Raw genomic sequence first — 24,813 nt, forward strand, 5'->3', positions numbered from 1 at the left:
AAATAATCATGTGACATGATAGAAATGTCAGCTAATGCCAGGGTGGTAATGATGTTACAATATATAAATGTATCAAACCAATGTGCTGTACACCTTAAACTTACATATTATATGCAAGTTATAACTCAATAAAATAATTTTTTAAAACATTAAAAGAACAACAACAGAGCTATTGCCCCAAATCCCAGTTTCTTCCCAAGGTTTTTGAATGTATTTTCAGTCTCTCATACTCTCATTCCATATTCAAGAGTGGTAGTCATGTGAAGGCATCTGGGTAAGAATGTGAAAGGAAAGCGAGATCTCATCTGAGAACTAGAGCAATGTTCTAAGAATGGCTTCGCAGCATTTGTTCAGTCTTACAGAAGGAACTTGGAATTTTCCTGTGAAGTCAGTAAGTTAAAATAAGACAAGCAAAATCTTTAGGAAATTAGTTTGCCCAGTGTCATGTTTCAAAAATAATAGTATTCAGCAATAGCAAGATTTTGTTTTAAGGTCAGGGCATTCAACTTTCTTGCTATTTTTAGTGACTTCACTACCTGAAATATTCAATGAATTATTCATAGCTGCACAGAAATGGCCATACCCTCTGTTGGTATTTTGAAATAATGACAGATTTCTAGAATGTTTGCTACAACTGAGAATGTCGGCTATGGGTAAAGAAGCAGCAGTGCCACCAGTTCCCAGCCCTTCTCTCAATACCTGGGAAACAAGCATGTCATTTTGCTAGGAAAATCTTTCTAACCTCCAATACAAGTGGCACTAGAGAAACCACGAGGGAGCTATTATTTTAGAGGTGGGTAATCATCATCATCATTTCCACTTTTGCGCTTCTTCTGTTGGCACTCATTCTTGGTCTGGTCCTTTTAAGTCACTTGATATTGCAATTTTTAAACTTGCAAGATAGATAGGCCTGCCAGAAGATATTGCTATGAAACAGTGATAATAATTGAAAGATGGTTCTGAAAATTATATGATGCCCCTCTTGCTAATTACTCTCCAGCAAGCAACTGAGATTATAATATTGAAAGAAACTCAAACCCCCAGCAGTATGGCTTATGGCTTATCCCCCATGTGTAGGCAGAGCTCTGTACTTTAATGACTGCTGTGAGACAAGAAAGGCAGAAGAAAGGAGGCCAAGGTGAGAGAGGTCCTGAGTAGGGGCATGGGTGGGATTTACTAGGGTGAAAACTAAACAAATCTTCAATGAAGTTTTCCTAATCAAAATTATTAAAGATTTAATTAAAAAAAACATGGTGATGATGAATTAGTTGGAGTTATTTCAAAGATAAGGAAGAAGAAGAAAAGGGAGGGAAAAGAAAAGGAAAAAGGACTCACTGTAAAGTCTATCTTCAAGATTTTTAAGGGTCAAGTCAGACATGCCAAGACTCACATTCATACTTCACCTTGAGGAAGTGACTACACTACTGAGCATTAAAGTTTTCCTCACATGTAAAAGGAGGATACCTCAAAGAGTAGGGGCATTGATCACATACAGATACATCTGTACAAAACCTGGCACACAAGGGGAAATCAATAAATGTGTATCAACTTTCTTTCCTCTACTCTTACTAAAACAAATTCCCATGGCCTGAAAACACATATACATCAGCATCTACCCAATCTAATCTATAGTAATGATTGGGGAAGTAGATCTCCTTAATAAGTTACTGTCTCCATTTCTTCCTCATGTTGGTTGTGCTATATTCCTGTACTTTCCAAAGTATAAAAATTATTCCTGTCTCTTTTTAGAAGGCACACCTTGTAGATTTGGAAGGGAAGACCCAGACGTCTTAGTGCCAAACCAAACCAAATAAACAACAAAAAGCCTGATTTAGCAACTCCCAGGGGCATCAGACTTATTGGGCCAGCTACCTAAGGCCTTCTAACACCAAGGGGATTGCCAACTTTTACCAACATATGGCTCTTTAAATATTTTCTTTACACTAAGTAAATTGTATCAGCCATTTAAAAGTGATAATTGATTTTCCCTTTTCAATATGATCAAGAACTGGGAATTTTTAGTTCACAGGATTGATACAATGATATTTTAGGAAAGAAGCTGTGATAACTTTGTTTGTTACAGATAGAGCTTCCTCTCTGAACCTACACAGAATCAACTTCAAATTCTAACTGTGCAACTTACTACTTATGCAATGAATAGCAAAGTCTTAAACCTTCTGAGTCTCAGTAATTTTGTTCTTATATGGAGGGTATTTAATGACCTCCTCTGTGCATAAGACTGTGAGTTTGAAACCAAACAATCATGCAAGTGGATAGAGCCAAGAATGTGGTAATTCTCCAGTAAATGTTAGATCACTTACAAAATTTCACTATAACCTAAATTTAAATCTTCTTCCACTCAAAAAATTTTAAAGTGGTATAAATTACTGGACTTAGAAGGATTTGTTCAGTAGCCTACAAGACCTTGAATATAAGGATATAAATTAAATAGAATTTCAAACCCCCTATATATACCTTTTCCCTCCCTATTCCTTAAGTAATGTCATATACCATTTTTACCATCCTGTGTAGACTTTCAGTTATTGTGGTATACTTATCTGCTTCTCTGGGTAGGTGGGATCTAAGTCATTAAAACACTGATTGTATCGCTCCCACATTTTTATTGTGGTATGCTTAACCATGGTATTTGTTCCTGAGTACATATCAAATTAGATATATAATTTGTTGAAGATTTCAAAGAAAGTCTCAAACATGAATAAACGGCTTGACTATGAGGTGAAGGAAACTATTTAAAAATGACTTTTATTTGAAATTATAGAATCAAAATCTATCTGGAATTGGAAAGTGTCTAGGTGATCATACTGTCCAACCTCATTTAAAGCTGTAGAAATCAAGGTCCTAAGAAATAGAATGGCTTCCTTGATTATAGAAGTTTTAAGTACAAGAAGTCCCAGGATCCTGAGATTTGGAGTCTTTTCAATAACAGGAAGAAGGCGGCAAAGGAAAAGCCAAGGAGTCATCATGATATTCATGTTCAGAGATCTTAAGGATTGTCACCTGTTTTCTATCTTAAGGCTATATCCCACTATCCCAGCTAGAAGAAAAAGTGAAGCATTATCTTTGGTTCTGCAGTATCCCTTTGTGGTTCTTAGGTCAGTGCAAGGACTTCATAGTAAGCCCCTAAAAATTATAGTATGCAGTAGAGTAAAATGATTTCATGTATTAGAATTAGAAAGTGCTATTTAATTTCCATTTGACTTAAAAAATAGTTATACTGTTCCAATTTTCCCACCTAAAATATGAGAAATAATTATAGTACCATTATAGATTTAGTTTATGAAATCAGTAAAAAATGTATGTAAAGTGCATTATATTATGCTTAAGACCCATGTGTTTTCAATAATTAGTTCTTTCCTCCCACTGCCAAATGAAGAACACAGAGATAGTCAACCACATAGAGTAACCCGACATCTGATGAATGAATGATGGGAGGTCCAGGCAATTTCTGTGTGAGCTTGGAAAGAAGACCTCAAAATGAATTCATTCTTGGAGATCCCTGGGTTGCTCAGTGGTTTGGTGCCTGCCTTCAGCACAGGGCGTGATCCTGGAGTCCCAGGATCGAGTCCCACATCGTGCTCCCTTCATGGAGCACTTCTCCCTTTGCCTGTGTCTCTGCCTCTGTGTGTGTGTGTGTGTGTGTGTGTGTGTGTGTGTGTGTGTGTCTCATGAATAAATAAATATTTAAAGAAAAAAATGAATTCATTCTACTCAGTGTTTATGCCAACAAAAGCTTCCATCCAACTTAGAGGATGTAAGGTATCCTCCATCGTAGTAAGACTTGAGCCTGCACAATTGGAGTTCTTATCATTGTGGAATGTAGCTGCTGAGTAATGGTTTTCAAATTTGTAGAGTATATAAACCTGAATTAGTCCAGAGATCACATCAGTATCCTTCTATTTATTCAAGTATTTATGAACTTTTTTTTTTATGATAGTCACAGAGAGAGAGAGAGAGAGAGAGAGAGAGAGGCAGAGACACAGGCAGAGGGAGAAGCAGGCTCCATGCAGGGAGCCCAATGCGGGATTCCATCCCGGGTCTTCAGGATCGTGCCCTGGGCCAAAGGCAGGCGTCAAACCACTGTGCCACCCAGGGATCCCATTTATGAACTTCTTATATTGACCTATCCTTCTCCAAAGGAGGAGGGAGAGTTGAAAAAGAGAAAAATAATGACAAGTATGATACAGGTAGTAAACAATCATTCATTGATAAACTTGTTTACAGGACATGAAGGTATCCACCTGGGATATATTGTCTCATTTAATATTCACTATAATATTTAAGATAGACATTATTTCCCCCATTCCCAGAAAGGCTAAACACTTATCTGATGACTCAACCCAAATAGATTAAACCTGGAATTCAAAGCCACGTGTCTGACTCCCAAATCTAAATTATTTTTACTCTTCTAAACACATTATTAGTATGGCCAAGACATGATCAATATTGACAAATATGAAAAAAAATAGGGATGTTATTCTGTATCTGATGAGAGTTTTTGCATAAATATTTAGAAAGAGCATTTTCAGTCACTACCCAACATTGGGAATAGAAAATAATGGCATACATTATTAATTCTGGTGACCATTTATTTCTGCTCTCCTATTAATAACTGAGGGCTCAGTATAAACAAGAAGTAAGGATAATTGGAGGAGGGGCAAGATGGCAGAAGAGAAAGGTCCCCAAATCACTTGTCCCCACCAAATTACCTAGATAACCTTCAAATCATCCTGAAAATCTACGAATTCGGCCTGAGATTTAAGGAGAGAACGGCTGGAATGCTACGGTGGGAAGAGCTCGCGCTTCTATCACGGTAGGAAGACGGGGAAAAAGAAATAAAGAAACAAAAGGCCTCCAAGGGGGAGGGGCCCGCGAGGAGCCGGGCTGAGGCCGGGGCGAGTGTCCCCAGGACAGGAGAGCCCCGTCCCGGAGGAGCAGGAGCTGCACCGACCTTCCCGGGTGGAAAGGGGCTCCAGGGAGGTGGAGCAGGACCCAGGAGGGCAGGGATGCCCTCGGGCTCCCGGGGACACTAACAGACACCTGCGCCCCGGGAGAGTGCGCCGAGCTCCCTAAGGGCTGCAGCGCGCACGGCGGGACCCGGAGCAGCTCGGGGGGGCTCGGGGGCGGCTCCGCGGAGGGGGCTGCGGGGCGGGAGAGCTCGGGGGGGCTCGGGGGCGGCTCCGCGGAGGGGGCTGCGGGCCGGAGCGTGAATCCAACAGCACAGGCTCCGGAGCACAGGGCGCCGGGACACAGCCCAGGATCCGGCCTCCCCCAGGACAGGCAGAGGCCGGGAGGGCCCAGGACAGCAAGGACGCTCCTGCCCGGAGCTGAGCAGATCAGCAGCCCCGCCCCGGAGCCTCCAGGCCCTGCAGACGGAGAGCTCTGTGGTTACTGCGGGGGCTGACTCCAGGGCTCCAGAGCTGGCCCCGCCACTGCGGTTGTTCCTCCTGGGGCCTCTCGGGGTAAACAATCCCCACTGAGCCCTGCACCAGGCAGGGGCAGAGCAGCTCCCCCAAGTGCTAACACCTGAAAATCAACACAACAGGCCCCTCCCCCAGAAGACCAGCTAGACGGACGAGTTCCAGAGGAAGTCAAGGGACTTAAAGTATACAGAATCCGAAGATACTCCCCCGTGGGTTTTTTTGTTTTTTGTTTTTTGGTTTTGTTTTTTTTTTTTTTTTTTTTTTTTTGGTTTTTGATTTCTGTTGGCTTCCCCCACCCTTTTTCTTTCTTACTTTCTTTTTTCTTTCTCTTTTTCTTCTTTTTTCCTTTTTTTTCCTTTTTTCTTTTTCTCCTTTCTTTCCTTCTCTCTCTCTTTCTCCTTTTCCCAATACAACTTGTTTTTGGCCACTCTGCACTGAGCAAAATGACTAGAAGGAAAACCTCACCTCAAAAGAAAGAATCAGAAACGGTCCTCTCTCCCACAGAGTTACAAAATCTGGATTACAATTCAATGTCAGAAAGCCAATTCAGAGGCACTATTACACAGCTACTGGTGGCTCTAGAAAAAAGCATAAAGGACTCAAGAGACCTCATGACTGCAGAATTTAGATCTAATCAGGCAGAAATTGAAAATCAACTGAATGAGATGCAATCCAAACTAGAAGTCCTAACGACAAGGACTAACGAGGTGGAAGAACGACTGAGTGACATAGAAGACAAGTTGATGGCAAAGAGGGAAACTGAGGAAAAAAGAGACAAACAATTAAAAGACCCTGAAGATAGATTAAGGGAAATAAACGACAGCCTGTGGAAGAAAAACCTATGTTTAACCGAGGTTCCCAAGAACACCTAAAGGGACAGAGGGACAGAATATGTATTTGAACAAATCATAGCTGAAAACTTTCCTAATCTGGGAAGGGAAACAGGCATTCAGATCCAGGAAATAGAGAGATCCCCCCCAAAATCAATAAAAACCGTTCAACACCTCGACATTTAATAGTGAAGCTTGCAAATTCCAAAGATAAAGAGATCCTTAAAGATGCAAGAGACAAGAAATACCTGACTTTTATGGGGAGGAGTATTAGGGTAACAGCAGACCTCTCCACAGAGACCTGGCAGGCCAGAAAGGGCAGGCAGGATATATTCAGGGTCCTAAATGAGAAGAACATGCAGCCAACAATACTCTATCCAGCAAGGCCTCATTCCGAATGGAAGGAGAGATAAAGAGCTTCCAAGACAAGCAGGAACTGAAAGAATATGTGACCACCAAACCAGCTCTGCAAGAAATTTTAAGGGGGACTCTCAAAATTCCCCTTTAAGAAAAAGTTCAGTGGAACAATCCACAAAAACAACTGAATAGATATCATGATGACACTAAACTCATATCTCTCAATAGTAACTCTGAACGTGAACAGGCTCAATGACCCCATCAAAAGGCACAGGGTTTCAGACTGGATAAAAAAGCAGGACCCATCTATTTGCTGTCTACAAGAGATTCATTTTAGACAGAAGGACACCTACAGCCTGAAAATAAAAGGTTGGAGAACCATTTACCATTCAAATGTTCCTCAAAAGAAAGCAGAGGTAGCCATCCTTATATCAAATAAACTAAAATTTACCCTGAAGACTGTAGTGAGAGATGAAGAGGGACACTATATCATACTTAAAGGATCTATCCAGCAAGAGAACTTAACAATCCTCAATATATATGCCCCAAATGTGGGAGCTGCCAAATATTTAAATCAATTAATAACCAAAGATAAGACAAACTTAGATAATAATACACTTATACTTGGTAACTTCAATCTAGCTCTTTTTATACTCGATAGGTCTTCTAAGCACAACATCTCCAAAGAAACGAGAGCTTTAAATGATACACTGGACCAGTTGGATTTCACAGATATCTACAGAACTTTACATCCAAACTCAACTGAATACACATTCTTCTCAAGTGCACATGGAACTTTCTCCAGAATAGATCACATACTGGGTCACAAATCGGGTCTGAACCAATACCAAAAGATTGGGATCGTCCCCTGCATATTCTCAGACCATAATGCCTTGAAATTAGAACTAAATCACAACAAGAAGTTTGGAAGGACCTCAAACACGTGGAGGTTAAGGACCATCCTGCTAAAAGATGAAAGGGTCAACCAGGAAATTAAGGAAGAATTAAAAAGATTCATGGAAACTAATGAGAATGAAGATACAACCTTTCAAAATCTATGGGATGCAGCAAAAGCAGTCCTAAGGGGGAAATACATGGCAATACAAGCATCCATTCAAAAACTGGAAAGAACTCAAATACAAAAGCTAACCTTACACATAAAGGAGCTAGAGAAAAAACAGCAGATGGACCCTACGCCCAGCAGAAGAAGAGAGTTAATTAAAATTCCAGCAGAACTCAACAAAATCAAGACCAGAAGAACTGTGGAACAGATCAACAAAACCAGGAGTTGGTTCTGTGAAAGAATTAATAAGATAGATAAACCATTAGCCAGCCTTATTAAAAAGAAGAGAGAGAAGACTCAAATTAATAAAATCATGAATGAGAAAGGAGAGATCACTACCAACACCAAATATATACAAAGGATTTTAAAACATATCAGGAACAGCTATACGCCAATAAATTAGGCAATCTAGAAGAAATGGACGCATTCCTGGAAAGCCACAAACTACCAAAACTGGAACAGGAAGAAATAGAAAACCTGAACAGACCAATAACCAGGGAGGAAATTGAAGCAGTCATCAAAAACCTCCCAAGACACAAGAGTCCAGGGCCAGATGGCTTCCCAGGGGAATTCTATCAAACGTTTAAAGAAGAAACCATACCTATTCTACTAAAGCTGTTTGGAAAGATAGAAAGAGATGGAGTACTTCCAAATTCGTTCCATGAGGCCACCATCACCTTAATTCCAAAACCAGACAAAGACCCCAACAAAAAGGAGAATTAAAGACCAATATCCCTGATGAACGTGGACGCAAAAATTCTCAACAAAATACTAGCCAATCGGATCCAACAATACATTAAGAAAATTATTCACCATGACCAAGTAGGATTTGTTCCCGGGACACAAGGCTGCTTCAACACACGTAAAACAATCAATGTGATTCATCATATCAGGAAGAGAAAAACCAAGAACCATGTGATCCTCTCAACAGATGCAGAGAAAGCATTTGACAAAATACAGCATCCATTCCTGATCAAAACTCTTCAGAGTGTAGGGATAGAGAGAACATTCCTCGACATCTTAAAAGCCATCTACGAAAAGCCCACAGCAAATATCATTCTCAATGGGGAAGCACTGGGAGCCTTTCCCCTAAGATCAGGAACAAGACAGGGATGTCCACTGTCACCACTGCTATTCAACCTAGTACTGGAAGTCCTAGCCTCAGTAATCAGACAACAAAAAGACATTAAAGGCATTCAAATTGGCAAAGAAGAAGTCAAACTCTCCCTCTTCGCTGATGACATGATACTGTCCATAGAAAACAGAAAACCTCCACCCGAAGATTGCTAGAACTCATACAGCAATTTGGCAGCGTGGCAGGATACAAAATCAATGCCCAGAAGTCAGTAGCATTTCTGTACACTAACAATGAGACTGAAGAAAGAGAAATTAAGGAGTCAATCCCATTTACAATTGCACCCAAAAGCATAAGATCCCTAGGAATAAACCTAACCAAAGATGTAAAGGATGTATACCCTAAAAACTATAGAACACTTCTGAAAGAAATTGAGGAAGACAAAGAGATGGGAAAATATTCCATGCTCATGGATTGGCAGAATTAATATTGTGAAAATGTCAATGTTACCCAGGGCAATATACACGTTTAATGCAATCCCTATCAAAATACCATGGACTTTCTTCAGAGAGTTAGAACAAATTATTTTAAGATTTGTGTGGAATCAGAAAAGACCCCGAATAGCCAGGGGAATTTTAAAAAAGAAAACCAATGCTGGGGGCATCACAATGCCAGATTTCAGGTTGTACTACAAAGCTGTGGTAATCAAGGCAGTGTGGTACTGGCACAAAAACAGACACATAGATCAATGGAACAGAATAGAGAACCCAGAAGTGAACCCTCAACTTTATGGTCAACTAATATTCAATAAAGGAGGAAAGACTATCCACTGGAAGAAAGTCAGTCTCTTCAATAGATGGTGCTGGGAAAAATGTACATGCACATGCAGAAGAATGAAACTAGACCACTCTCTTGCACCATACACAAAGATAAACTCAAAATGGATGAAAGATCTAAATGTGAGACAAGATTCCATCAAAATCCTAGAGGAGAACACAGGCAACACCCTTTTTGAACTCAGCCACAGTAACTTCTTGCAAGATACATCCACGAAGACAAAAGAAACAATAGCAAGAATGAACTATTGGGACTTCATCAAGATAAGAAGCTTTTGCACAGCAAAGGATACAGTCAACAAAACTAAAAGACAACCTACAGAATGGGAGAAGATATTTGCAAATGACGCATCAGATAAAGGGCTAGTTTCCAAGATCTATAAAGAACTTATTAAACTCAACACCAAAGAAACAAACAATCCAATCATGAAATGAGCAAAAGACATGAAGAGAAATCTCACAGAGGAAGACATAGACATGGCCAACATGCACATGAGAAAATGCTCTGCATCACTTGCCATCAGGGAAATACAAATCAAAACCACAATGAGATCCCACCTCACACCAGTGAGAATGGGGAAAATTAACAAGGCAGGAAACCACAAATGTTGGAGAGGATGCGGAGAAAAGGGAACCCTCTTACACTGTTGGTGGGAATGTGAAATGGTGCAGCCACTCTGGAAAACTGTGTGGAGGCTCCTCAAAGAGTTAAAAATAGACCTGCCCTACGACCCAGCAATTGCACTGCTGGGGATTTAACCCAAAGATACAGATGCAATGAAACGCCAGGACACCTGCACCCCGATGTTTCTAGCAGTAATGTCCACAATAGCCAAACTGTTGAGGGAGCCTCGGTGTCCATCGAAAGATGAATGGATAAAGGAGATGTGGTCTATGTATACAATGGAATATTACTCAGCCATTAGAAACTACAAATACCCACCATTTGCTTCGACATGGGTGGACCTGGAGGGTATTATGCTGAGTGAAGTAAGTCAATCGGAGAAGGACAAACATTGTATGTTCTGATTAATTTGGGGAATATAAATAATAGTGAAAGGGAATATAAGGGAAGGGAGAAGAAATGTGTGGGAAATATCAGAAAGGGAGACAGAACATGAAAGACTCCTAACTCTGGGAAACGAACTAGGGGTGGTGGAAGGGGAGGAGGGCGGGGGATGGGGGTGACTGGTTGGCAGGCACTGAGGGGGGCACTTGACGGGATGAGCACTGGGTGTTATTCTGTATGTTGGTAAATTGAACACCAATAAAAAATAAATTTATTAAAAAAATATATAAATAAAATTAAAAAAAAGAGTAAGGTTAATTAAGACAGATATTTAACTTTGGGAGGCTTATTAGTATAAAAAAGAAGGAAAATAAGAATATATGGAAGAAAGAATAGATATTTTCAGATTATTTTAAGAGTTTTTTAATATTCAGAAATATTTTCAAAAGACCCATTAATTCCAATACTTAACATTTCTTTTAGGAATCCTGATTGAATCTTGACTTATTTGCTCAGCTGTTTATAACAAAAGGATCATTATGTTCTTTGATTCTGCATCACACTTTCCACATAATGGCTGTTTTATTTTGAATGAATTGATAAGCGAGCTTTCAGAGGAATATCACTAATATACTTAAAAGCACTTTTCACGGCATCAGAACAATGCTTCTACTTCAGTTCATAATTGTCATCCCCATCCCTCTACACCCCACCCGCTTCAACTTTCACTGTTACAATTCCTAATGGTAGTTTTCCTGAACACTGCCTGTGAACTTAAGTGAAGGAAAATTTATGTCAGGATGTTCTGCTGACAGAATATATGCCCAGGAGAGATGCCATCTACAAGGTGAGAAAGGAGCACATGAAGTTAAGGGAAGAGCAGGGCTGCTGACATCTCAGAGCTCCATAAGCCAACTTACAACTTCTTGAACTCACCTTACTAAGCTTACACATCAATCTTCTGCCTCCTAGATTCATACGGGCTCAACCAGCTCCAAACACATATACTCAAAAAAGATTCCCATGTATTTCAACTGACTCTGTGTCCAGCTCGTCATTAGTGTATGAAAATGAGATTTCAGAATTACAGGGATTAAGTAGTGGTCTTCGTGTCACAGTGGGAAGGTTTCCACGATGAAAGAGCAAGAGAGAACAACTTTTGCACACAAATTTCATGAAGCCAGACTTACTTTAATGTCCCCCAACACAAAACACAAGTAACAAACAAACTTAGACATATACTTAAAAAATATTTAAAGTTTGTATGAGAAAACCTTTAAAATAATTACCCATTATAAAAAATTCATTTGAACAGAGAGAAAAAGAATATGTTCATGTAAAGGGAGACCAAGGAATATTGCACATGTATCAATTCTTCCTAAGTAAATGTATAAATTTCATGTTATCCCAATGAAATGCATACATTGACCATAGCGTTGAGGGCCCATCTGGGTTCTCTATTCTGTTCCATTGATCTATGTGTCTATTTTTCTGCCAGTACCACACTATCATGATGATCACAGCTTTGTAGTACAACTTGAAATCAGCATTGTGATGCCCCCAGAGCAGATCCAGCTTCTGGTTTTCTTTTTCAATAACCCCTGGCTATTCAGGGTCTTTTCTGATTCTACACAAATATTAAGGTGGTTTGTTCCAACTCTCTGAAGAAAGTCCATGGTATTTTGATAGGGATTGCATTAAATGTGTAAATTTCCCTGGGTAGCATTGATATTTTCACAATATTAATTCTTCCAATCCATGAGCATGGACTATTTTTCCATCTCTTTGTGTCTTCCTCAATTTCTTTCAGAAGTGTTCTGTAGTTTTTAGGGTATAGATCCTTCACCTCTTTGGTTATGTTTATTCCTAAGTATATTATGCTTTTTGGTGCAATTGTAAATGGGATTGGCTCCTTAATTTCTTTCTTCAGTCTCTATGGTCAACTAATATTCAACAAAGCATAAAAGACTATCCACTGGAAAAAGGATAGTCTCTTCAATAAATGGTGCTGGGAAAATTGGACAGCCATGTGCACAAGAATGAAACTAGACCATTCTCTGACACCATTCTCATACACAAAGATAAACTCAAAATGGATGAAAGATCTAAATGTGAGACAAGAATCCATCAAAATCCTAGAGGAGAACACAGGCAACACCCTTTTTGAACTTGGCCACAGCAAATTCTTGCAAGATACATCTATGAAGGCAAGGGAAACAAAAGCAAAAATGAACTATTCAGACTTAATCAAGTTAAAAAGTTTCTGCACAGCAAAAGAAACAGTCAACAAAACTAAAAGACAACCTACAGAATGGGAGAAGTTATTTGCAAATGACATATCAGATAAATGGCTAGTATCCAAGATCTATAAAGAACATATTAAACTCAACAACAAAGAAACAAACAATCCAATCATGGAATGGACAAAAGTCATGAACAAAATTTCACAGAGGAAGACTTAGATATGGCCAACAAGCACATGAGAAAATGCTCCACATCACTGGCCATCAGGGGAATACAAATCAAAACCACAATGAGATACCACCTCACACCAGTGAGAATGGTGAAAATGAACAAGACAGGAAACAACAAATATTGCAGAGGCTGTGGAGAAAGGGGGACCATCTTGCACTCTTGGTGGGAATGTGAACTGGTACAGCCACTCTGGAAAACTGCGTGGAAGTTCCTCAAAGAGTTAAAAAATAGAATTGCCCTACAACCCAGCAATTTCACTGCTGAGGATTTACCCCAAAGATACAGATGCAGTGAAATGGCAGGACACCTGTACCCCAATGTTTATAGCAGCAATGTCCACAATAGCCAAACTGAAGGAGCCTCGGTGTCCATCAAAAGATGAATGGATAAAGAAGATGTGGTCTATGTATACGATGGAATATTACTCAGCCATTAGAAATAACAAATATCCACCATGCTTCATGTGGATAGAACTGAAGGGTATTATACTGAGTGAAGTAAGTTAATCGGAGAAGGACAAACATTATATGGTTCCATTCATTCTGGGAATATAAAAATTAGTGAAAGGGAATAAAGGGGAAAGGAGATAAAATGAGTGGGAAATATCAGTGAGGGTGACAGAACATGAGAGACATCTAACTCTGGGAAATGAACAAGGGGTGGTGGAAAGGGAGGTGGGCAGAGGGTTAGGGTGACTGGGTGACAGTTACTGGCAGTGCACTTGACGGGATGAGCACTGGGTGGTATGCAAAATTTTGGCAAATCAAACTCCAATAATACTAACAGTTGTTATTTATAGAGTGCTCCACTAAAAAAGTAGCAGAATACATATTCTTCTCAAGTGCAAATGAAACATGCAATGAGCTGGACTATATCCTGAGTCATAAAATAAGCCTTAACAAATTAAATATGTGCATTCATTTATCAACTTTATATTTTTTCTTGGATCATAAAAAATTAAAATAAAAATGAATAACAAAAGATATTTAGAAACATCCCTAAATATTTGGAAATTAAACATATAAACATAAATAAACTAAAGGGAAATCTCAAGGGAAATTTTTAAAATATTGACCTAAGTAAAAGTGAAAATAGCATATCGAATTTGTGAGAAGCAGCTAAAGCAGGGTTGAGAGGGAAATTTATAGCATTAAATGTTTATGTTAGAAAACAAGGAAGATCTATGCTTCTACCTTAAGAAACTAGAAAAATATGAACATATTAAACACAAAAGAAGCAGAAGGGGGGGATCCCTGGGTGGCGCAGCGGTTTGGCGCCTGCCTTTGGCCCAGGGCGCGATCCTGGAGACCCGGGATCAAATCTCACGTCGGGCTCCTGGTGCATGGAGCCTGCTTCTCCCTCTGCCTGCGTCTCTGCCTCTCTCTCTCTCCTCTCTGTGCATTCTCATAAATAAATAAATAAAATCTTTAAAAAAAAAAGAAGCAGAAGGGAAACATAATGAAAACAAAATAGAAAAGCAATAGAGACTATCAATTAAACCCAAAGCTGGATCCCTGAAAAGATCAGTAAAATTGATGTCTTTAGCATTGCTGACCAAAAAGAAAAGGAGGAAGAAACAAGATATCCATATAAAGAATGTGCACATCACTAATGATCCCAAAGCCATTAAAAGAACACTGAAAGAATACTAAGAAAAATCCTATGCTCATTAATTCCCACAATTTAGATGACATGTACCAATTCTTTAGAAGGCACAAACTACTAATTCCCACTAAAAAAGGAAAAAGTAATAGAAACAACCCTATATCTAGTAAAGCTTTAATTTTTGTTAGAGATTTATTAAAAATGAGACAGAAGATTGTCAGATCCAGATTGTTTCAAAGGTGAATTATACAAAATATTTAGGGAGAAAATAATAAAATTTCCACAAAATCCCTTCCATAAAATAGAAAAAAAGAAGGAATAGTTCCCCCTTTTCCTCCTCATTGTATAAGCCCAGCGTTAACATAAAACTAAAACCAGGCAAGCACATTAAACTGTAGTTCAATATCCTTCATGAATATAGACACAAAAATTCTTGACAAAATGTCAGCAAATTAAATACAACAGTATCAAAAAGGATAACTGTAATAATCAAGTGGGGTTCATTCTGGGAATACAAGACTGATTTAACATTCAAAAATCAATCACTGAAATTCACAGCAATGACAAACTAAATAAGAAAATCATATTTTCATTTCAATAATTACAGAAAAAAATGAATAAAATTCAACATCCATTTATGATAAAAACTCTCAGCAAAGTAAGAATAGATGGTACCATCCCTATCCTACTAAAGAGTATACACAAACATTCCATATCTTATTTCATATTTATTGTTGATCATACATAATTATCTTTTCCCCAAGGATCAGAGATAGGGTCAGGATGTCTTCTCATGTCATTCCTACTCAATATCAAACAGGAAGACCTACCCAGTATAACAAATAAAGAACAAAACATTCAGAATAGAAAGAAGAAATAACTTCTGTACTTCGTAACAGCCTGAATGTCTCTGTAGAAAATCTCAAAAAACCTACACACACACACACACACACACACACACAGACACACACAAAATCCTCCTGAAACTAATATGTGAGATTAACATGTAGAATACCAAGTCGTTACATAAAAACCAATTGTTCTGTATGCTAGCAATATGCAAATGGAACTTGAAACTGGAGGAAGAAACAATATTAATCACAATAGTACCAAAATAATGAAGTATTTAAGGATAAATATATCAAAACATGTGCAAAATATGCAGGCTAAAAATTACAAAACAGTGGTGAAAAAGAATCAGGTATGAAGCTAAATAGAGAAATGTATCATGGTCATGAACTGAATATCCAAGATTTTAAATGCCAGTTCTATTTGATCTATAGACTCAACACAATCTCAATCAGAATTGTAGCATACTTTTCATAGGCTATGACAAGCTGATCTAAAGTTATATGGAAAGGTAATGAATCTATAATAGTTATAACCATTCTGGGGAAAAAAACTGTGTTGGTAGACTAAAATTACTTGATATTAAGACTTACTATTAATTGCAGTAACTAAGATACTGTGGCGTTGGTGAAAGAGCAGACATTGATGGGTGAAACAGAAGGGAGAGCTCAGAAATGTACCCACACAATATAATCAACTGATTTTTTTTCACATAGGGTCAAAGGCAATTTAATAGAGAAGGAACAGTTTTTAGGACAAATGGTGCTGATGTGTTAGAACCATTTGGATATCCACATGCCAAAAAGCAAACATTGACATTACATCTCATACAAAGATGAACTAAAAACAGCAATATAAAATATAAAATTACAAAACTTCCAAGAAAAAAAGAAATACCTATGTGACCTTGGGTTTGGCAATGAATTTTTAGATACTACATCAAAGACATGATCTATAAAAGAAAAAATGAAAAATTAGATTTTTCAAAATGACAAGCTTTGGCTCTTCAAATGATTTTCTTAGAATGAAGAGACAAAATGCAGACTGAGAAAATTATTTTCAAGTCACACTTCTGATAAATGATTTTTATCAAGATTATTTTAAGAAGTCTTACAATGCTATAATAGGAAAACAAACTACCCAATTAGAAAAATGGGCAAAGTATCTGAAGAGACACTTCATAATCCTATGAGACAGAAAGAACAGGAAAGGCAATATAAAAAGTTCTAGCTATTCAAGGATATTGACTTTGATCTGTTGAGCCATAATGTCATATCCCAAAAAAAGAATGCTTCAGAAGACCTTTGGAAATTGACTCTGGTCCTATTTGAATATTAAACTTTGTTGCCTCAGATTACTCTGTAGTTTTAATAGTTTTATCTTTTGTTTAACTCAGCTGGAGCTTTAAAAAAAAAGCTAATATAATCATCTAATAAAAATGCAAATATTGGAAAGAATATGCAGTGAAAATTTAATCTTCCTTTTATGCTTGACTTTCAAGCTCTTACCCAAAACCCTAATGCTAACTCAAGCTGTAACCCCAATCTTACCCCAGTTTCTTGTGCAGTGTAGATTATTCCAGTAAGTTCATGCACAATAATATGCACATAGTTTTGCATCTTGCATTTTTCTTGTCAACACACACACATACATACACACAGAGTATTTAATGTGATATGCTATTTTGGTGATGTACCATAATTTCTTTTACCAGCATGCATTAATAAATATTTTTGTGCTATGAACAGTATTGACATTTAAATCATTGTCTTTTCATATATGTGTAGGCATTTTTTTGCTCAACAGTGTGTGAGTGTATATATATATATGTATATATATAATATTCCTTAATATTTTGAAAAAAACTCATGGACATACAGACTCCAGGGTTGGACTAGTGCTAGAGATATTTTTGGAACAATCCAAAGTATTTTAAGTATTATTTATTTATTTATTCATGAGAGACACAGACTCTCATGAGGCAGAGACATAGGCAGAGGAAGAAGCAGGCTCCCTGGAGGGAGCCCAATGTGGAACTCGATCCCAGATCCTGGGATCACTACCTGAGATGAAGGCAGGTGCACAACCGCTGAGCCACTTGTGTGTCCCCTAGATTATGTTTTCTTAGCTATTTCATTTCCCTATCTACTTCAACCATTGAGTTCACTTCAATAAACTGAGCATGTGATGCGTCCATCCATGTGTCAAGCACTGCACTAGGTGCTCTAAGCAACACTATAGAGGCAAAGACACAAATCCTAGAATTAGCCAGCCTGAATCTAAGTAGAATGAAATTACTAAATAAATGTAAAATATCTTCATTGAATTTATAATTTAATTAATGTCTTGAAAGAGATAACAGCTATGCTAAGTCTGGGAATGGTGGGGCATCCATGGTGATGGTTGTATGCAATTGAGTAGAGAAAATGGCTAAAGATCTGCAAGATGTCCTTAGACATTTGAAGCATCGAGAATATTTTCAGTCAATTATATTTAGAGAAAATCAGATTGTTAATGACTGTGGTTTAGGGATCCACAATTAGATTAATTGACTAAAAACCCAGGGAAAGAGAAATGCTCATGGCAAGAAGAGAATCAAGGGAAGGTAAAATCATGAAAATTAATGACAATCTCTTTTACCATCAACAGGCTCTCCTTTGAACCGAGCCACTTGTGCCAGGCTATTACTGCAACAAACAATCAAGTCTGTCTGCTCCTAATAAGTGCCAAGATGCAGGGGGTTAGTTCTGTACTCTCTGCTCCAGGGTTTAGGTTAGTGCCTGACAACATGGTAAACACAGAATAAGTGTTAGTTGTATTTTCTCATCCTTCCTCTGCTCTCTACTACCCCCACCCCAATTTCTCCTGGCTGTGGACCCCAGGTATCAACTCTTCTTTTGACTCGTCCATTTTGTTATACCACTAAATTGATGTCCACACTTGGATTAGCTCTGCCCACATCCATGATTTCAATACCCATGATGGGTGTACAGAAACTTTCTCCATAGAAAAGGTCCTGCTAGTTGGACCTCACAAACAAATAATCCCATCCCTGCCCGGACCAGAAAAAGAGGTTCTATGACACTTAGAGCAATAGTGACCAAAGAAGAAAATTAGAAAAGAGAAGTTGGATGTAAATAAACAGGGCAGAAAAAATATCTTTAGTTCATTTTCTCATCCTATCTCTGATTTTTTTTTTTTTTTTTTTTTTTACTCATGAGAGACACAGAGAGAGGCAGAGACACAGGCAGAGGGAGAAGCAGGCTCCATGCACCGGGAGCCCGACATGGGACTCAATCCCGGGACTCCAGGATCACGCCCTAGGCCAAAGGCAGGTGCTAAACTGCTGAGCCACCCAGGGATTCCCCTATCTCTGATTTTTAATATCTCAACTTTCATGAGAGCACTTTATTTCCAATTTAATTTGATCATTAAATCATATAGAATATCATTTATTATTCCTATATAATATTTAGGCACATATTAATTTCAGATACTTAATGTTCTATGTTAAATTTAGAGATTTATCCTAAACAAAGGGCAATATTTAAAGAAAAACTTTCCTCTGAAATGTCTTCTATCCCTCTCCCTGATCCTGGAACACATGTGAGTTGGCCCATTCTGTGGATTTGCAAACCAACGATCAGATGTATGATATGTTTGAAGTGGCTTGCTAGTAATGACAAGTACAGCTTCCAATTCTAAATCATAGTTGCTCTAAAAGTTTCATGTAGGTAATAATTTTCTGCGCGGTGTGTTAAAAACTGCTTTATAATAGCAACTCCCACAAAACCTCTTCAGTTATATGGGTCTGTTAGCATTTTATTTTAAACACCATTTTGACAGGTGCATTATGTAGTTATTATATTTTCCATGCATAGAACATTCTTGACATTCACTTCTCTTATAGTTTTCTATTAGAAAAAGAAAAAGTTCAGGGAAAAAAAATCATCTTCTTGGCTGAATGAGAATAAAAGAGAAGTCCATTTTTTGATGAGTCTTTGTGTCATTGACCTGAAGTAAAACAAACACAAAACTCATTCAGACAATTTTCATTCATTCAGGTACTCACAAACTCGTTCACTTATTCCGCATTTATTATTATTTCTTTTTACCATGCATATGGACGTGTGCTAAGCACAGGAAGCTAAAGACAAAGACCGAGTTTGTGACTGCATGAAATTCATCTTCTTACATGGGAAGCAGTAATGCAGACAGGTAATTACCACAAAGCGGTCATAGATATGCTAGAAATAGAAGTGGCAGAAAGACAAGTGGGAGCCAGGAAAAGCCTCACATAAAAGGTGTCTTTCCTCAGAAGGGTCATCTTTCATCAGATCAATATGGAGAAAAGCATTCAAAGCTGAGGAAATTGCCTACACAATTACAGAGAGGAAGGAAGAAGCTGGAGGGCTGGGTGCACATGATAGCTCAGTACAGATGAGAGTGAATAACCTGGGCTGGAGTGAGACAGTGAATGGTGTCCCCATCATCAGAGACAGACAGTGGGTACCTCGGGAGTAATTCAGTCTTCAGGGCTGCAGAAATGGGAGGATGCATATGGTACAATCATGGTGTGGTCTTTCTGTGATACTTAGAGCTCTCCTTATGTGATCTTTTTTTTTTTTTTTTTTTTTTTTTTTTTTACTTTCATTTTTTTTTTATTGGTGTTCAATTTACTAACATACAGAATAACACCCAGTGCCCGTCACCCATTCACTCCCACCCCCCGCCCTCCTCCCCTTCTACCGCCCCTAGTTCGTTTCCCAGAGTTAGCAGTCTTTACGTTCTGTCTCCCTTTCTGATATTTCCCACACATTTCTTCTCCCTTCCCTTATTTTCCCTTTCACTATTATTTATATTCCCCAAATGAATGAGAACATATAATGTTTGTCCTTCTCCGACTGACTTACTTCACTCAGCATAATACCCTCCAGTTCCATCCACGTTGAAGCAAATGGTGGGTATTTGTCATTTCTAATAGCTGAGTAATATTCCATTGTATACATAAACCACATCTTCTTTATCCATTCATCTTTCGTTGGACACCGAGGCTCCTTCCACAGTTTGGCTATCGTGGCCATTGCTGCTATAAACATCGGGGTGCAGGTGTCCCGGCGTTTCATTGCATTTGTATCTTTGGGGTAAATCCCCAACAGTGCAATTGCTGGGTCGTAGGGCAGGTCTATTTTTAACTGTTTGAGGAACCTCCACACAGTTTTCCAGAGTGGCTGCACCAGTTCACATTCCCACCAACAGTGTAAGAGGGTTCCCTTTTCTCCGCATCCTCTCCAACATTTGTTGTTTCCTGCCTTGTTAATTTTCCCCATTCTCACTGGTGTGAGGTGGTATCTCATTGTAGTTTTGATTTGTATTTCCCTGATGGCAAGTGATGCAGAGCATTTTCTCATATGCATGTTGGCCATGTCTATGTCTTCCTCTGTGAGATTTCTGTTCATGTCTTTTGCCCATTTCATGATTGGATTGTTTGTTTCTTTGGTGTTGAGTTTAATAAGTTCTTTATAGATCTTGGAAACTAGCCCTTTATCTGATATGTCATTTGCAAGTATCTTCTCCCATTCTGTAGGTTGTCTTTGAGTTTTGTTGACTGTATCCTTTGCTGTGCAAAAGCTTCTTATCTTGATGAAGTCCCAATAGTTCATTTTTGCTTTTGTTTCTTTTGCCTTCGTGGATGTATCTTGCAAGAAGTTACTATGGCCGAGTTCAAAAAGGGTGTTGCCTGTGTTCTTCTCTAGGATTTTGATGGAATCTTGTCTCACATTTAGATCTTTCATCCATTTTGAGTTTATCTTTGTGTATGGTGAAAGAGAGTGGTCTAGTTTCATTCTTCTGCATGTGGATGTCCAATTTTCCCAGCACCATTTATTGAAGAGACTGTCTTTCTTCCAATGGATAGTCTTTCCTCCTTTATCGAATATTAGTTGCCCATAAAGTTCAGGGTCCACTTCTGGATTCTCTGTTCTGTTCCACTGATCTATGTGTCTGTTTTTGTGCCAGTCCTTATGTGATCTTAACGTCTTTCCTTTCACCTCCCCTTTCTCTTCCTCACTCCAGCCACAAGGGCCTCTTTCCTGCAGTTTCTTAAGGAGGCCAAGCAGATTCACCACCCCCACTTCTCCCTCTCAAGGCTTTAGTCTTTAGTGCCTTTAGTGCCTTTGTGCTTAGTCTTTCATCTGTTTGGTTTGTTTTCCTTCCAGTCATCTATGCTCTTGTTCCCTCACTATATTCAAATCTCCACTCAAAAACACCTCCTTAGGGAGTTTTCCCAGACCATGTATAAAATAGAAGCATTTCATTATACATATGATGTTTTTACTTTCTTTTTTTGCCAAGTGACACTTTGAATTATATGAGATATTTCTTTATTGTCTGTATCCCTTACTAAAATATAATTAAGCCCTTTCAGGGCAGAGACTTTTTTCATTACCATAGAGCAGCAACTAAACTATCCCCTGACATGCAGGTAATGGTCCATATTTTCTGAATGGTAAATACACCAAAGAGATGTATTTCTCTACACAGATAGACACTATATAGTTGTTACAGCACCCACCACACACTATACAATACCACAGTGGAAAAGTTGGTGAAATTGTCCTTGATGTAATTTTAGTTTCATTTTTTGAAAGAGCTTAGAGAAGGACTCTTTACTAACATGAAGTAATAAAGTCTCGAGAAAGAACCTTCTGTGCCTCAGAACCGTCTGTTATGGGAAGTGGCACCTTTTCACCCACTATCTTCCCTCAAAGGGTGACAGCCCTAAAACAGGAAAAGATTTGATAAGCAAGTGGTTTGCTAACTAATTTCTTTCCCTTAGGTACTTTGTTGAGTTTGGTGTGAAGCTAACAAAGAAACTGTTATCTAAAGATCTTGTTCTGACTACCCCAGAACAGCACATATCTCCATATCACCAGTCAATCTTATCTCTAATGGCTATAGAAAAATCCTTTGCCCCAGTAACATGTCAAATTTACTCTGAGTGTAGACAGTCTTTTTAAATCAAAGTGTCCATCACAGGGGAAGAAATAGGTTGTTCAGACCTTGGGAAGAAGAGGAAAGAGGATTTCTTTCCTTATGTTCTTTCAGCACAAATCATACAGTTTCCATTAATATAGTCTCCTTTAGGGTATCTAGCCTTTAGTGGGTCATCTGGGGTCTGAAGTTAGCAATGGATTAAAGTATGAAAAAGTTGAGTCAGCTAACAATGACTGCCTCAGAAGGTTTGCAATATGGATGATGTATATTGCTTTATATAGTTCTGTGAATTCAAAATTTTCCAGGATAATTGTGTATTTGCTTTATAATCAGATAATAAAATAAAGTCCACCTATATTTTTCCTAACCAATAAATTTAAAAATTCAGTCCTCATGCCTTCAGGATCTGTTGAACATAGAAGTTCTTCCTCTAGGCTTGGGTAAGTGCAGGCCATGACTTACTAACTTTCTCTAGTAGTAGAATTTTGGTTTTAGATGTGGTCATCTTACTAATATTTTTTTTGATGTTCCCATGACATCGTTTCTGAAAAGGGGTCATCAATGACCACTCTGCACTGGAAAATCAATAAAATTCTGGTCATTCCCTCCTTTCCTGTCACCATTCTTACTGAATGGAGAGAGGAAAAACCTATCTCAGAGAGGTGCGGTATAAGGTATCATTCTGATTCAGTGCATTGTCATTTCTATTGTGTTTTTGCATTCAAACTACAAAAAAAGTTGAAGTGGTATCCCTGGTCTTTATTTATACCCTTGGTTAACTGGAATTGTTCCATGATGGTTTTCCTGTAACGTCTACAGCTGCTAAATTGAGTGACAAACTGCCCTGCTTTTCCTATTCTCAACCTGCTACTTACTTTGCAGATGTGTATATTATTGCCTTTTACAAGAGAAGCATTGGTAGGTTATGCTTCTGCCTTCCAATGTCTTGGAAAGTAGCTGTCAAGTGCTACAGCTTTCAAGTTAAGCAACCTTCTTTTTCACTTCTGGCATTACTGCCTGCCAGCTGTATGACCTTTTACTTAGTCCTTTTCTTCATTTGTGAAATAAGGGGATACCATGTAGAATTATTTTGGAGACTCAATAATATAGCACAAGTGAGGCTTCAGGACTGGGCCTGATACCTAGAGCTGAGAGAATGTTCCTTATGATATTACTGGGTATGTTCACCAGAGTCATTACCAAAGGAATCATTAGCCATTGTTAGATAAATAACTACTTGGAGCTACTCACCTTGGAGCACCTGTCATATTACTAATCCACTGAGGAACAGCTATATTGCACACCAGCTGCTCCAGAAAAGGATGATCTAACACTGTGAGATACCAAATCACCCCCGTCCATATCTTGTAAGGTCCACCACAGGGAATCCATATGTGCCACAGAGTCTGTTTCAAATAAGTCCACTTCAAGCATTTTTTCCTAGCTCAGTAAAAATCCCTCCAGTCCTTTTTCATGTGATGCTGTAGGTGACATTTGCCCATTAGCTTACATAGATATAGATGATAATTTCTTGCAATCTGTTCCCATGTGTAAACAGAAGAAACTTAGAAACTCTATTCTCAGAATCTGAAAATCAGTTTATACATGTTATAAGAACTTGAATCAAACTTTTGATGAAATGTATCATAAGTTCTTAGTATTATTGTTGTGAGTAAAGGATGCTTCTAGTAGTTTCAGGGGTAGAATTGTGTTGGACTTGTAAACACAGGTTTATAGTGGAAATAAATTATTGTACAATATAAATGATAAAAATGCTGCTTTCTGGATCCCCCCGAACTTGTGCCCCAAATGCTGAGTGTAAAAATCTCATTTGAGAGGAGCTCTTAAACTCACATGGCTCTTACCACCTCCTTCTGCTCCCTTTATAGACAGAGAGAAAAAGAAGAGTGAGAGAATGTATACACACCTGGAAGTGTCAGTGATTAATGCTCTTACTCCATTGTGTCTTCTGAAGAGCCAAGGTCCATGGGTCTGCCTGCCCTGTCTTTTGTCTTCTGTGACACCCATAGAGAACAGTTTGATGATCTAACAGAGAAGTGGTGCCTCCTATTCTGTTAAGGCAATCAGTGGAGTGAATGAGTAATGAGTGAGAAGACATTAATACCACTGGTGCTTAATGAACTCAATCGTCTTTGCTGCATACCCCTAATTTCCACAGCCTGCTAAATAAAAGTTTATTTATGTTCTTTAGTGTATGATAATTTCCACATATGAGCTTTAATAAAATAAAAAGAGGTACAGGTAGAAGCACTACAG

The 24,813-nt window shown here is 38.4% G+C and overlaps 1 long non-coding RNA gene across 2 annotated transcripts; it reads left to right on the forward strand.

Moving 5' to 3' along the window:
- Positions 1-370: 370 nt before the first annotated feature.
- Positions 371-24,813, forward strand: LOC140614508 (uncharacterized). 2 transcript variants are annotated; one of them, XR_012015360.1, is made up of 4 exons: positions 371-793; positions 4,732-4,831; positions 18,190-18,312; positions 24,426-24,813. It is a non-coding gene; the product is annotated as an uncharacterized lncRNA (long non-coding RNA). The 2 variants fall into 2 exon arrangements; XR_012015361.1 differs by lacking the exon at positions 4,732-4,831 and having other exon boundaries at positions 24,426-24,811.

Source organism: Canis lupus, chromosome 22 (assembly GCF_048164855.1).
Source record: "Canis lupus baileyi chromosome 22, mCanLup2.hap1, whole genome shotgun sequence".
Taxonomy (NCBI): Eukaryota; Metazoa; Chordata; class Mammalia; order Carnivora; family Canidae; genus Canis; species Canis lupus.